Below are 13249 nucleotides of genomic sequence, written 5' to 3'. Positions count from 1 at the left end.
CGAAACACACATTTTGATGCCCCGCCCTCATCATATAGTATTTCGAAAAGTCAAAATTTTTCCCCCTGTCGTTGGCTCAGGTCTTGACATGGTCCAGGCCAAGTCTTAACTCAGTCGGATGAAACGTGTAGGAGAAGTGGGCAAAAGTCTGCCCCCTGTGAATGTGCAAAAATCGTCAAAAATGGGACATTCAAAAATTCGTAGCTCACTTCCTGTTCATTTTAGCATATGGGTACAAGAGACTTTTTTGTAGGTCTTGAGCTCCCTCATACACCTAAAAATATTCGTCGTTCTTGCTTAAACGTACAACCGGGGCTGCTTCGTTAAATATTTCGAGGGGGCGCTATTGAGTCATTTTTTTAAAAATAGCACAATCAACAATAAAATATTGCTCATTTTACCAGGCCAGATGTGTGTGCCAAGTTTCAGGAGTTTCTGTGCATGTTTAGACCCTCAAAACTGGCGTTGTTTTCTTGGCGAACAGCGCTTAGCCACGGCCACAGCAATTCGCGAAAACTCACAAACTTCGTGTTGTGACATCATGAAGGCCGAAACCCTCATCTGAGCAAATATGAGGTAGGTCCAGTTAACGTGTTTGGAGAAAAACGTAGAAGAAAATTCGTAAGAAAAAAAATTGCCACGAGGTGGCGCTATCAGTTAGATGAAATGTAAGTTAGTAGATGTCTTTAGAGCTGGACTCTCATCAAATGTGTGAAATTTTGAGAAGATAGGATCATCTCGGTCAGGTTAATGCAGCTTTTATTGTCACGAAAAATCTTCAGACTTTGCGTCACCGTAGCGGCCACGCCCTTTGGCGAAAAGTTACAATATTCGGTGTGGGGCATCATCAACATCTTAAGGCTTTTCTGACCAATTTTCAACTGGATCCCTTCAACGAGCTCAGCACAGTAGCTAAAAACGTAAAGTATGACATTTATTGTAACCACTAGGTGGCGCTATATATAGAACTGAATTTTGTCATATAGATGTTTTCAGGCCGTGACTATTACGTTGCCTGAGAAGTTTGAGATTTTTTGGAGCTTGTACATGGGAGTTATTCAGCATTTGCTCTTTCTGGACAAATGAAATTTTAAAGGCAATATTTGATGCCCCGCCCCCGTCATATAGTATTTCGAAAAGGCAAGACTTTTTGCCCAGCTGTTCTCTTAGCTCTTGAGATGATAAATGCCAAGTTTGAAGTCAATGGGATGAAAAATGTTTGCATAGGGGGAAAAAGCATGACCACAGTGAATGTGCCAAAATAGGCCAAAATTGGACATTAAAAAATTCATAGCTCACTTCCTGTACATTTTAGCTACATGGTCCCAATAGACTTTTTTGTGCGTCTCGGGGTGCTACACGTGCCTGCCAATTTTCGTTGCTCTAGCTCAAACGTGCCGGGCTTGGTTTTTATTTTTCTATGCTAGGGGGCGCTATAGAGTCGCGTTGTTATAACGACTTCATAATATCAAATTTTTCGCCGGACCTGAGGAGTGTGCAAAGTTCGGTGAGTTTTCGTGAATATTTAGGTACCCAAAATCGCGATTGTTTGCGGAGAATAAATAATAATAATAATAATAATAATAATAATAATAATAATAATAATTTTTACAAAAACAATAGGGACCTCGCAGCGGTCGCTGCTCGGGCCCTAATAATAATAATAATAATAATAATAATAATAATTTTTACAAAAACAATAGGGACCTCGCAGCGGTCGCTGCTCGGGCCCTAACTAGAGCTGCGAGCAGCTATAAAGGGCCCTCGCAGCCCGGGCCACGTTGGGGTACTTGCACGTTGGGGTACTGGCACATTGGAAGCAGAATTTCTTTGAAAATGGCATGATAAACGTGGATTTTATTTTTTTTTTTGCCAGGTGTGATGAGTGTGTCAAGCTCAATGGGTTGTGGTGATTGTTAAGATCTGCAAAAATCAGCGTCTTTTTTTTATTTTTAGGCAATGAGTTGCCCTGATTGGTATTTTTCGTAAAAGTATATATACACGCATCATCGCTCGTACTCATTGCACAATGTTGCTTTTATTGTACATAGAGGCGATCAAAAAATAAATAAAACTAAATAAAAAATACGTATGTTTGGATCGGTCTGATGCCAGTGAACATATTGAGTGGTGGAAAGTAAAAGAATATTCATAAATGACTTAGTTATCACACTTACAATGAGTTTACAATTTTTGCAAAAATACCGTAAGTGAGGCATTTTTTTTTATGCCTCAAGGACTAGGTGGCGCTGTATTTATAACTGAATTTTGTCATAGAGATAGCTTCAGGCCTTGATTATATGCATACATTTCAAGTATGGGATTTTTTGGAGCATGTACCTGGGAGTTATTAAGCATAGCCTTCATTCACGATACTGCTTTTAATGTCCATAGAGGCCATCAAAAATACATAAAACTAAATAACAAAAATATGTATGTTTGGTTAGGTCTGATGCCAGTGAATATTTTGAGTGGTGGAAAGTAAAAGAATATTCCTAAATGACTTAGTTATCACACTGAGAATGAGTTTACATTTTTTTGTACAAAATACCGTAAGTGGGGTATTTTTTTTTCATGCCTCAAGGGCTAGGTGGCGCTGCATATATAACTGAATGTTGTCATAGAGATACCTTCAGGCCTTGACGATAAACATACATGTCAAGTTTGGGATTTTTTGGAGCATGTATCGGGGAGTTATTAAGCATATCCTTTTTCAGTGCGAAACACAAATTTTGATGCCCCGCCCTCATCATATAGTATTTCCAAAAGTCAAGATTTTTCCGTCTGTTGTTGGCTCAGGTCTTGGCATGGTCCAGGTTAAGTCATAAGTCAGTCGGATAAAACGTGTAGGAGAAGTGGGCAAAAGTATGCCCCCTGAAAATGTGCAAAAATCGTCAAAAATGGGACATTCAAAAATTCGTAGCTCACTTCCTGTTCATTTTAGCATATGGGTCCAAGAGACTTTTTTGTAGGTCTTTGGCTCCCTCATACACGTAAAATTTTTCGTAGATCTTGCTTAAACGTACAATCGGGGCTGCTTCGTTAAAATTTTCTAGGGGGCGCTATTGAGTCATTTTTGTAAAAATAGGACAATCAACAATAAAATATTGTTCATTTTACCAGGCCAGATGTGTGTGCCAAGTTTCATGAGTTTCTGCGCATGTTTAGACCCTCAAAACTGGCGTTGTTTTCTTGGCGAACAGTGCTTAGCCACGCCCACAGCAATTCGCGAAAACTCACAAACTTCGTGTTGTGACATCATGAAGGCCGAAACCCTCATCTGAGCAAATATGAGGTTGGTCCAGTTAACGTGTTTGGAGAAAAATGTACAAGAAAATTCGTAAGAAAAAAAATTGCCACTAGGTGGCGCTATCAGTAAGATGAAATATAAGTTCGTGATGTCTTTAGGGTTGGACTCTCATCAAATGTGTGAAATTTTGAGAAGATAGGATCATCTCGGTCAAGTTCATGCAGCTTTTATTGTCACGAAAAATCTTCAGACTTTGCGTCACCGTAGCGGCCACGCCCTTTGGCGAAAAGTTACAATATTTGGTGTGGGGCATGATCAACATCTTAAGGCTTTTCTGACCAACTTTCAACTGGATCCCTTCAACGAGCTCAGCGCAGTAGATAAAAACGTAAAGTATGACATTTATTGTCACCACTAGGTGGCGCTATATGTATAACTGAATTTTATCATATAGATGTTTTCAGGCCGTGACTATTACGTTGCCTGAGAAGTTTGAGATTTTTTGGAGCTTGAACATGGGAGTTATTAAGCATTTGCTCTTTCTGGACAAATGAAATTTTAAAGGCAATATTTGATGCCACGCCCCCGTCATATAGTATTTCAAAAAGGCAAGATGTTTTGCCCAGTTTTTCTCTCAGGTCTTGAGATGATAAATGCCAAGTTTGAAGTCAATTGGATGAAAAATGTTTGCAAAGGGGGAAAAAGCATGACCACAGTGAATGTGCCAAAATAGGCCAAAATTGGACATAAAAAAATTCATAGCTCACTTCCTGTACATTTTAGCTACATGGTCCCAATAGACTTTTTTTTGTGCGTCTCGGGGTGCTACACGTGCCTGCCAATTTTTGTTGCTCTAGCTCAAAAGTGCCGGGCTTGGTTTTTATTTTTCTACGCTAGGGGGCGCTATCGAGTCGGGTTGTTATGACGACTTCATAATATAAAATTTTTCGCCGGGCCTGAGGAGTGTGCAAAGTTTGGTGAGTTTTCGTGAATGTTTAGGTACTCAAAAATGCTATCGTTTACGGAGAAGAATAATAATAATAATTCGAACGAAAAACAATAGGGACCTCGCAGCGGTCGCTGCTCGGGCCCTAATAATAATTTTTACAAAAACAATAGGGACCTCGCAGCGGTCGCTGCTCGGGCCCTAATAATAATAACTAGAGCTGCGAGCAACTATAAAGGGCCCTCGCAGCCCGGGCCACGTTGGAGTCCTTGCACGTTGGGGTACTTGCACGTTAGGGTACTGGCACGTTGGGGTACTGGCATATTGGAAGCAAAATTTCTTTGAAAATGGCATAATAAACGTTTACATGTAGAATATTTTTTTTGCCAGTGTGTGTCAAGCTCAACGTGTTTTGGTGATTGTTAAGACCTGCAAAAATCAGCGTCCTTTTTTATTTTTAGGCAATGAGTTGCCCTGATTGGTATTTTTTGTAAAAGTGTATATATACATCATCGCTCGTTGTACTCATTGCACAATGTTACTTTTATTGTCCAAAGGGGCAATCAAAAATGAATAAAACAAAATGGAAACGTACATACGTTTGGATCGGTGTGAAGCCAGTGAACAATTTGAGTGGTGGAAACTAAAAGAATATTCAGAAATGACTTAGTTATCACACTTAGAATGAGTTTACATTTTTTTGTACAAAATACCGTATGTGGGTTTTTTTTTTTATATAAGCCTCAAGGGCTAGGTGGCGCTGTATTTATAACTGAATGTTGTCATCGAGATACCTTCAGGCCTTGATTATAAGCATACATGTCAAGTGTGGGATTTTTTTTGGAGCATGTACCGTGGAGTTATTAAGCATATCCTTCATTCACGATATTGCTTTTAATGTCCACAGAGGCTATCAAAAATAAATAAAAATATATATATGTTTGGATAAGTCTGATGCCAGTGAACATTTTGAGTGGTGGAAACTAAAAGAATATTCATAAATGACTTAGTTATCACACTTAGAATGAGTTTACATTTTTTGTACAAAATACCGTATGTGGGGTATTTTTTTTTCATGCCTCAAGGGCTAGGTGGCGCTGCATATATAACTGAATGTTGTCATAGAGATAGCTTCAGGCCTTGACGATAAACATACATGTCAAGTTTGGGATTTTTTGGAGCATGTACCGGGGAGTTATTAAGCATATCCTTTTTCAGTGCGAAACACAAATTTTGATGCCCCGCCTTCATCATATAGTATTTCGAAAGGTCAAGATTTTTCCCCCTGTCGTTGGCTCAGGTCTTGACATGGTCCAGGTCAAGTCTTAACTCAGTCAGATGAAACGTGTAGGAGAAGTGGGCAAAAGTCTGCGCCCTGTGAATGTGCAAAAATTGTCAAAAATGGGACATTCAAAAATTCGTAGCTCACTTCCTGTTCATTTTAGCATATGGGTCCAAGAGACTTTTTTGTAGGTCTTGGGCTCCCTCATACACCTAAAAATATTCGTCGTTCTTGCTTAAACGTACAACCGGGGCTGCTTCGTTAAAAACTTCTAGGGGGCGCTATTGAGTCATTTTTGTAAAAATAGCACAATCAACAATAAAATATTGCTCATTTTACCAGGCCAGATGTGTGTGCCAAGTTTCATGAGTTTCTGTGCATGTTTAGACCCTCAAAACTGGCGTTGTTTTCTTGGCGAACAGCGCTTAGCCACACCCACAGCAATTCGCGAAAACTCACAAACTTCGTGTTGTGACATCATGAAGGCCGAAACCCTCATCTGAGCAAATATGAGGTAGGTCCAGTTAACGTGTTTGGAGAAAAACGTAGAAGAAAATTCGTAATAAAAAAAATTGCCACTAGGTGGCGCTATCAGTTAGATGAAATATAAGTCAGTAGATGTCTTTAGGGCTGGACTCTCATCAAATGTGTGAAATTTTGAGAAGATAGGATCATCTCGGTCAAGTTAATGCAGCTTTTATTTTCACGAAAAATCTTCAGACTTTGCGTCACCGTAGCGGCCACGCCCTTTGGCGAAAAGTTACAATATTCGGTGTGGGGCATGATCAACATCTTAAGCCTTTTCTGACCAATTTTCAAATGGATCCCTTCAACAAGCTCAGCACAGTAGCTAAAAACGTAAAGTATGACATTTATTGTAACCACTAGGTGGCGCTATATGTATAACTGAATTTTATCATATAGATGTTTTCAGGCCGTGACTATTACGTTGCCTGAGAAGTTTGAGATTTTTTGGAGCTTGAACATGGGAGTTATTAAGCATTTGCTCTTTCTGGACAAATGAAATTTTAAAGGCAATATTTGATGCCCCGCCCCCGTCATATAGTATTTCAAAAAGACAAGATGTTTTGCCCAGTTGTTCTCTCAGGTCTTGAGATGATAAATGCCAAGTTTGAAGTCAATTGGATGAAAAATGTTTGCAAAGGGGGAAAAAGCATGACCACAGTGAATGTGCCAAAATAGGCCAAAATTGGACATAAAAAAATTCATAGCTCACTTCCTGTACATTTTAGCTACATGGTCCCAATAGACTTTTTTTTGCGTCTCGGGGTGCTACACGTGCCTGCCAATTTTTGTTGCTCTAGCTCAAACGTGCCGGGCTTGGTTTATATTTTTCTACGCTAGGGGGCGCTATCGAGTCGCATTGTTATGACGACTTAATAATATCAAATTTTTCGCCGGGCCTGAGGAGTGTGCAAAGTTCGGTGAGTTTTCGTGAATGTTTAGGTACCCAAAATCGCGATCGTTTGCGGAGAATAAAGAAGAAGAAGAAGAAGAAGAAGAATAATAATAACTAGAGCTGCGAGCAGCTATAAAGGGCCCTCGCAGCCCGGGCCACGTTGGGGTCCTTGCACGTTGGGGTACTTGCACGTTGGGGTACTGGCACGTTGGGGTACTGGCATATTGGAAGCAAAATTTCTTTGAAAATGGCATAATAAACGTTTACATGTAGAATATTTTTTTTGCCAGTGTCTGTCAAGCTCAACGGATTTTGGTGATTGTTAAGACCTGCAAAAATCAGCGTCCTTATTTATTTTTCGGCAATGAGTTGCCCTGATTGGTATTTTTTTGTAAAAGTGTATATACACATCATCGCTCGTTGTACTCATTGCACAATGTTTACTTTTATTGTCCAAAGGGGCAATCAAAAATGAATAAAACAAAATGGAAACGTACATACGTTTGGAATTGTGTGAAGCCAGTGAACAATTTGAGTGGTGGAAACTAAAAGAATATTCATAAATGACTTAGTTATCACACTTAGAATGCGTGTACATTTTTTGTACAAAATACCGTATTTGGGGTATTTTTTTTATTTTTTTTATATAAGCCTCAAGGGCTAGGTGGCGCTGTATTTATAACTGAATGTTGTCATCGAGATACCTTCAGGCCTTGATTATAAGCATACATGTCAAGTGTGGGATTTTTTTTGGAGCATGTACCGTGGAGTTATTAAGCATATCCTTCATTCACGATATTGCTTTTAATGTCCATAGAGGCTATCAAAAATAAATAAAAATATATATATGTTTGGATAAGTCTGATGCCAGTGAACATTTTGAGTGGTGGAAACTAAAAGAATATTCATAAATGACTGAGGTATCACACTTAGAATGAGTTTACATTTTTTGTACAAAATACCGTATGTGGGGTATTTTTTTTTCTTGCCTCAAGGGCTAGGTGGCGCTGCATATATAACTGAATGTTGTCATAGAGATAACTTCAGGCCTTGACGATAAACATACATGTCAAGTTTGGGATTTTTTGGAGCATGTACCGGGGAGTTATCAAGCATATCCTTTTTCATTGTGAAACACAAATTTTGATGCCCCGCCCTCATCATATAGTATTTCGAAAAGTCAAAATTTTTCCCCCTGTCGTTGGCTCAGGTCTTGACATGGTCCAGGCCAAGTCTTAACTCAGTCGGATGAAACGTGTAGGAGAAGTGGGCAAAAGTCTGCCCCCTGTGAATGTGCAAAAATCGTCAAAAATGGGACATTCAAAAATTCGTAGCTCACTTCCTGTTCATTTTAGCATATGGGTACAAGAGACTTTTTTGTAGGTCTTGGGCTCCCTCATACACTTAAAAATATTCGGCGTTCTTGCTTAAACGTACAACCGGGGCTGCTTCGTTAAAAATTTCAAGGGGGCGCTATTGAGTCATTTTTGTAAAAATAGCACAATCAACAATAAAATATTGCTCATTTTACCAGGCCAGATGTGTGTGCCAAGTTTCAGGAGTTTCTGTGCATGTTTAGACCCTCAAAACTGGCGTTGTTTTCTTGGCGAACAGCGCTTAGCCACGCCTACAGCAATTCGCGAAAACTCACAAACTTCGTGTTGTGACATCATGAAGGCCGAAACCCTCCTCTGAGCAAATATGAGGTAGGTCCAGTTAACGTGTTTGGAGAAAAACGTAGAAGAAAATTCGTAAGAAAAAAAATTGCCACTAGGTGGCGCTATCAGTTAGATGAAATGTAAGTTAGTAGATGTCTTTAGAGCTGGACTCTCATCAAATGTGTGAAATTTTGAGAAGATAGGATGATCTCGGTCAAGTTAATGCAGCTTTTATTTTCACGAAAAATCTTCAGATTTTGCGTCACCGTAGCGGCCACGCCCTTTGACGAAAAGTTACAATATTCGGTGTGGGGCATGATCAACATCTTAAGGCTTTTCTGACCAATTTTCAAATGGATCCCTTCAACAAGCTCAGCACAGTAGCTAAAAATGTAAAGTATGACATTTATTGTAACCACTAGGTGGCGCTATATGTATAACTGAATTTTGTCATATAGATGTTTTCAGGCTGTGACTATTACGTTGCCTGAGAAGTTTGAGATTTTTTGGAGCTTGAACATGGGAGTTATTAAGCATTTGCTCTTTCTGGACAAATGAAATTTTAAAGGCAATATTTGATGCTCCGCCCCCGTCGTATAGTATTTCGAAAAGGCAAGATGTTTTGCCCAGCTGTTCTCTATGGTCTTGAGATGATAAATGCCAAGTTTGAAGTCAATTGGATGAAAAATGTTTGCAAAGGGGGAAAAAGCATGACCACAGTGAATGTGCCAAAATAGGCCAAAATTGGACATTAAAAAATTCATAGCTCACTTCCTGTACATTTTAGCTACATGGTCCCAATAGACTTTTTTGTGCGTCTCGGGGTGCTACACGTGCCTGCCAATTTTCGTTGCTCTAGCTCAAACGTGTCGGGCTTGGTTTGTATTTTTCTACGCTAGGGGGCGCTATAGAGTCGCGTTGTTATAACGACTTCATAATATCAAATTTTTCGCCGGACCTGAGGAGTGTGCAAAGTTTGGTGAGTTTTCGTGAATATTTAGGTACCCAAAATCGCGATTGTTTGCGGAGAATAAAGAATAATAATAATAATAATAATAATAATAATAATAATAATAATTTTTACAAAAACAATAGGGACCTCGCAGCGGTCGCTGCTCGGGCCCTAATAATAATAATAATTTTTACAAAAACAATAGGGACCTCGCAGCGGTCGCTGCTCGGGCCCTAATAATAATAATAATAATAATTCGAACGAAAAACAATAGGGACCTCGCAGCGGTCGCTGCTCGGGCCCTAATAATAATAATAATTTTTACAAAAACAATAGGGACCTCGCAGCGGTCGCTGCTCGGGCCCTAATAATTCGAACGAAAAACAATAGGGACCTCGCAGCGGTCGCTGCTCGGGCCCTAATAATAATAATAATTTTTACAAAAACAATAGGGACCTCGCAGCGGTCGCTGCTCGGGCCCTAATAATAATAATTTTTACCAAAACAATAGGGACCTCGCAGCGGTCGGTCACTGCTCGGGCCCTAATAATAATAATAATAATAATAACTAGAGCTGCGAGCAGCTATAAAGGGCCCTCGCAGCCCGGGCCACGTTGGGGTACTTGCACGTTGGGGAACTTGCACATTGGGGTACTGGCACATTGGAAGCAGAATTTCTTTGAAAATGGCATGATAAACATATGGATTATTTTTTTTTTTTGCCAGGTGTGATGAGTGTGTCAAGCTCAATGGGTTTTGGTGATTGTTAAGATCTGCAAAAATCAGCGTCTTATTTTTTATTTTTAGGCAATGAGTTGCCCTGATAGGTATTTTTCGTAAAAGTATATATACACACATCATCGCTCGTACTCATTGCACAATGTTGCTTTTATTGTCCGTAGAGGCGATCAAAAAATAAATAAAACTAAATAAAAAATACGTATGTTTGGATCGGTCTGATACCAGTGAACATATTGAGTGGTGGAAAGTAAAAGAATATTCATAAATGACTTAGTTATCACACTTACAATGAGTTTACAATTTTTGCAAAAATACCGTTAAGTGAGGCATTTTTTTTTTTATGCCTCAAAGACGAGGTGGCGCTATATTTATAACTGAATTTTGTCATAGAGATACCTTCAGGCCTTGACTATAAATATACATTTCAAGTATGGGATTTTTTGGAGCATGTACCTGGGAGTTATTAAGCATAGCCTTCATTCACGATATTGCTTTTAATGTCCATAGAGGCTATCAAAAATACATAAAACTAAATAACAAAAATATGTATGTTTGGTTAGGTCTGATGCCAGTGATATTTTGAGTGGTGGAAAGTAAAAGAATATTCCTAAATGACTTAGTTATCACACTTAGAATGAGTTTTCATTTTTTGTACAAAATCCCGTAAGTGGGGTATTTTTTTTTCATGCCTCAAGGGCTAGGTGGCGCTGCATATATAACTGAATGTTGTCATAGAGATACCTTCAGGCCTTGACAATAAACATACATGTCAAGTTTGGGATTTTTTGGAGCATGTATCGGGGAGTTATTAAGCATATCCTTTTTCAGTGCGAAACACAAATTTTGATGCCCCGCCCTCATCATATAGTATTTCCAAAAGTCAAGATTTTTCCGTCTGTTGTTGGCTCAGGTCTTGGCATGGTCCAGGTCAAGTCATAAGTCAGTCGGATAAAACGTGTAGGAGAAGTGGGCAAAAGTATGCCCTCTGAAAATGTGCAAAAATCGTCAAAAATGGGACATTCAAAAATTCGTAGCTCACTTCCTGTTCATTTTAGCATATGGGTCCAAGAGACTTTTTTGTAGGTCTTTGGCTCCCTCATACACCTAAATATTTTCGGAGATCTTGCTTAAACGTACAATCGGGGCTGCTTCGTTAAAAATTTCTAGGGGGTGCTATTGAGTCATTTTTGTAAAAATAGGACAATACATGATAAAATATTGCTCATTTTGCCAGGCCAGATGTGTGTGCCAAGTTTCATGAGTTTCTGCGCATGTTTAGACCATCAAAACTGGCGTTGTTTTCTTGGCGAACAGTGCTTAGCCACGCCCACAGCGATTCGCGAAAACTTACAAACTTCGTGTTGTGACATCATGAAGGCCGAAACCCTCATCTGAGCAAATATGAGGTTGGTCCAGTTAACGTGTTTGGAGAAAAATGTACAAGAAAATTCGTAAGAAAAAAAATTGCCACTAGGTGGTGCTATCAGTAAGATGAAATATAAGTTCGTAGATGTCTTTAGGGCTGGACTCTCATCAAACGTGTGAAATTTTGAGAAGATAGGATCATCTCAGTCAAGTTCATGCAGCTTTTATTGTCACGAAAAATCTTCAGATTTTGCGGCACCGTAGCGGCCACGCCCTTTGGCGAAAAGTTACAATATTCGGCGTGGGGCATGATCAACATCTTAAGGCTTTTCTGACCAACTTTCAACTGGATCCCTTCAACGAGCTCAGCGCAGTAGCTAAAAACGTAAAGTATGACATTTATTGTTACCACTAGGTGGCGCTATATGTATAAATGAATTTTATCATATAGATGTTTTCAGGCCGTGACTATTACGTTGCCTGAGAATTTTGAGATTTTTTGGAGTTTGAACATGGGGTTATTAAGCATTTGCTCTTTCTGGACAAATGAAATTTTAAAGACAATATTTGATGCCCCGCCCCCATCATATAGTATTTCAAAAAGGCAAGACTTTTTGCCCAGTTGTTCTCTCAGGTCTTGAGATGATAGGGTTAGGGTTAGGGTTAGGACATTTGGGACACGTGTTCGATCATGTCAGTATAACGCATTTCCTGGTGTGATAGTCAGTTGGTATACTTAATATCCGTTTATGTAATTGCCACAGACATATGTGCAATGTACAGTCGGCGGTAGGCTTTGAACCTGCGACCTCCTGCTTACTGTACATGCACTCTCCCAACTGCGCCACGAAGCAATATCTGAAAGCAAGTCAAGATGGTCTGTTGTATGTATGGAAGTGGGCGTGGAAAATGGGACTTAGAAAAAATTCAGTGTCAGTCCCATTAAAACTGAATGGGGAAAAGTGGATCTTTAACATTAAATTATGCGAGTACTGTAAGTAATATGAAGTCAAACGATAAATAGCCCGAAAGGCGTGAATTTTGTCAGCAAGTTGAAATTTGAACGGTGTAAATCGGAAGTATAATGTAGGAGTAGTTTGATTGCAAAAAGTGTTGAGAATAAAATGCTATAATAACTAGACTAAGCAATTTCTGAAGAAATTGCGTGGGATGCTGAAAGCCGAATGCTAATAGCTGAATGCTAAGCTGACTGCTAATAGCAGAATGCTATTGTTATCATTGAAGTGTGAAATGTAATTGAGAGATGTCTTGCTGAACCAGAATGCATTAAATAAAACGTATGTTAAATTAATAAAGAAAGATACATTGGCTGTAAATTACATATGAGAAATTATGAATGAATTATAAATGAAAAGACTGAAGTTTAAATTCAACCAGTCTGAGATTGAATTTGAACCCTCACCTCCTGTTTACTGTTCAATGAGCTACTGCACTGCCAATATATCCACTGACCCACAGAAGACTTGGTGGCATAACTGAAGTGTTGTGAAATGGAAGCAGCGAATGTGTCTGAACATGCAATAAAATGTATGTTAAATAAAGAAAGATAAATTGGTTGTAAATTACAAATGAGAAATTATGGTTGAATTATAAATGAAAAGAACAAAGTTTTAG

Source organism: Festucalex cinctus, chromosome 20 (genome assembly GCF_051991245.1).
Source record: "Festucalex cinctus isolate MCC-2025b chromosome 20, RoL_Fcin_1.0, whole genome shotgun sequence".
Lineage (NCBI taxonomy): Eukaryota > Metazoa > Chordata > Actinopteri > Syngnathiformes > Syngnathidae > Festucalex > Festucalex cinctus.
Note: the sequence above shows the minus strand (reverse complement) of the source record.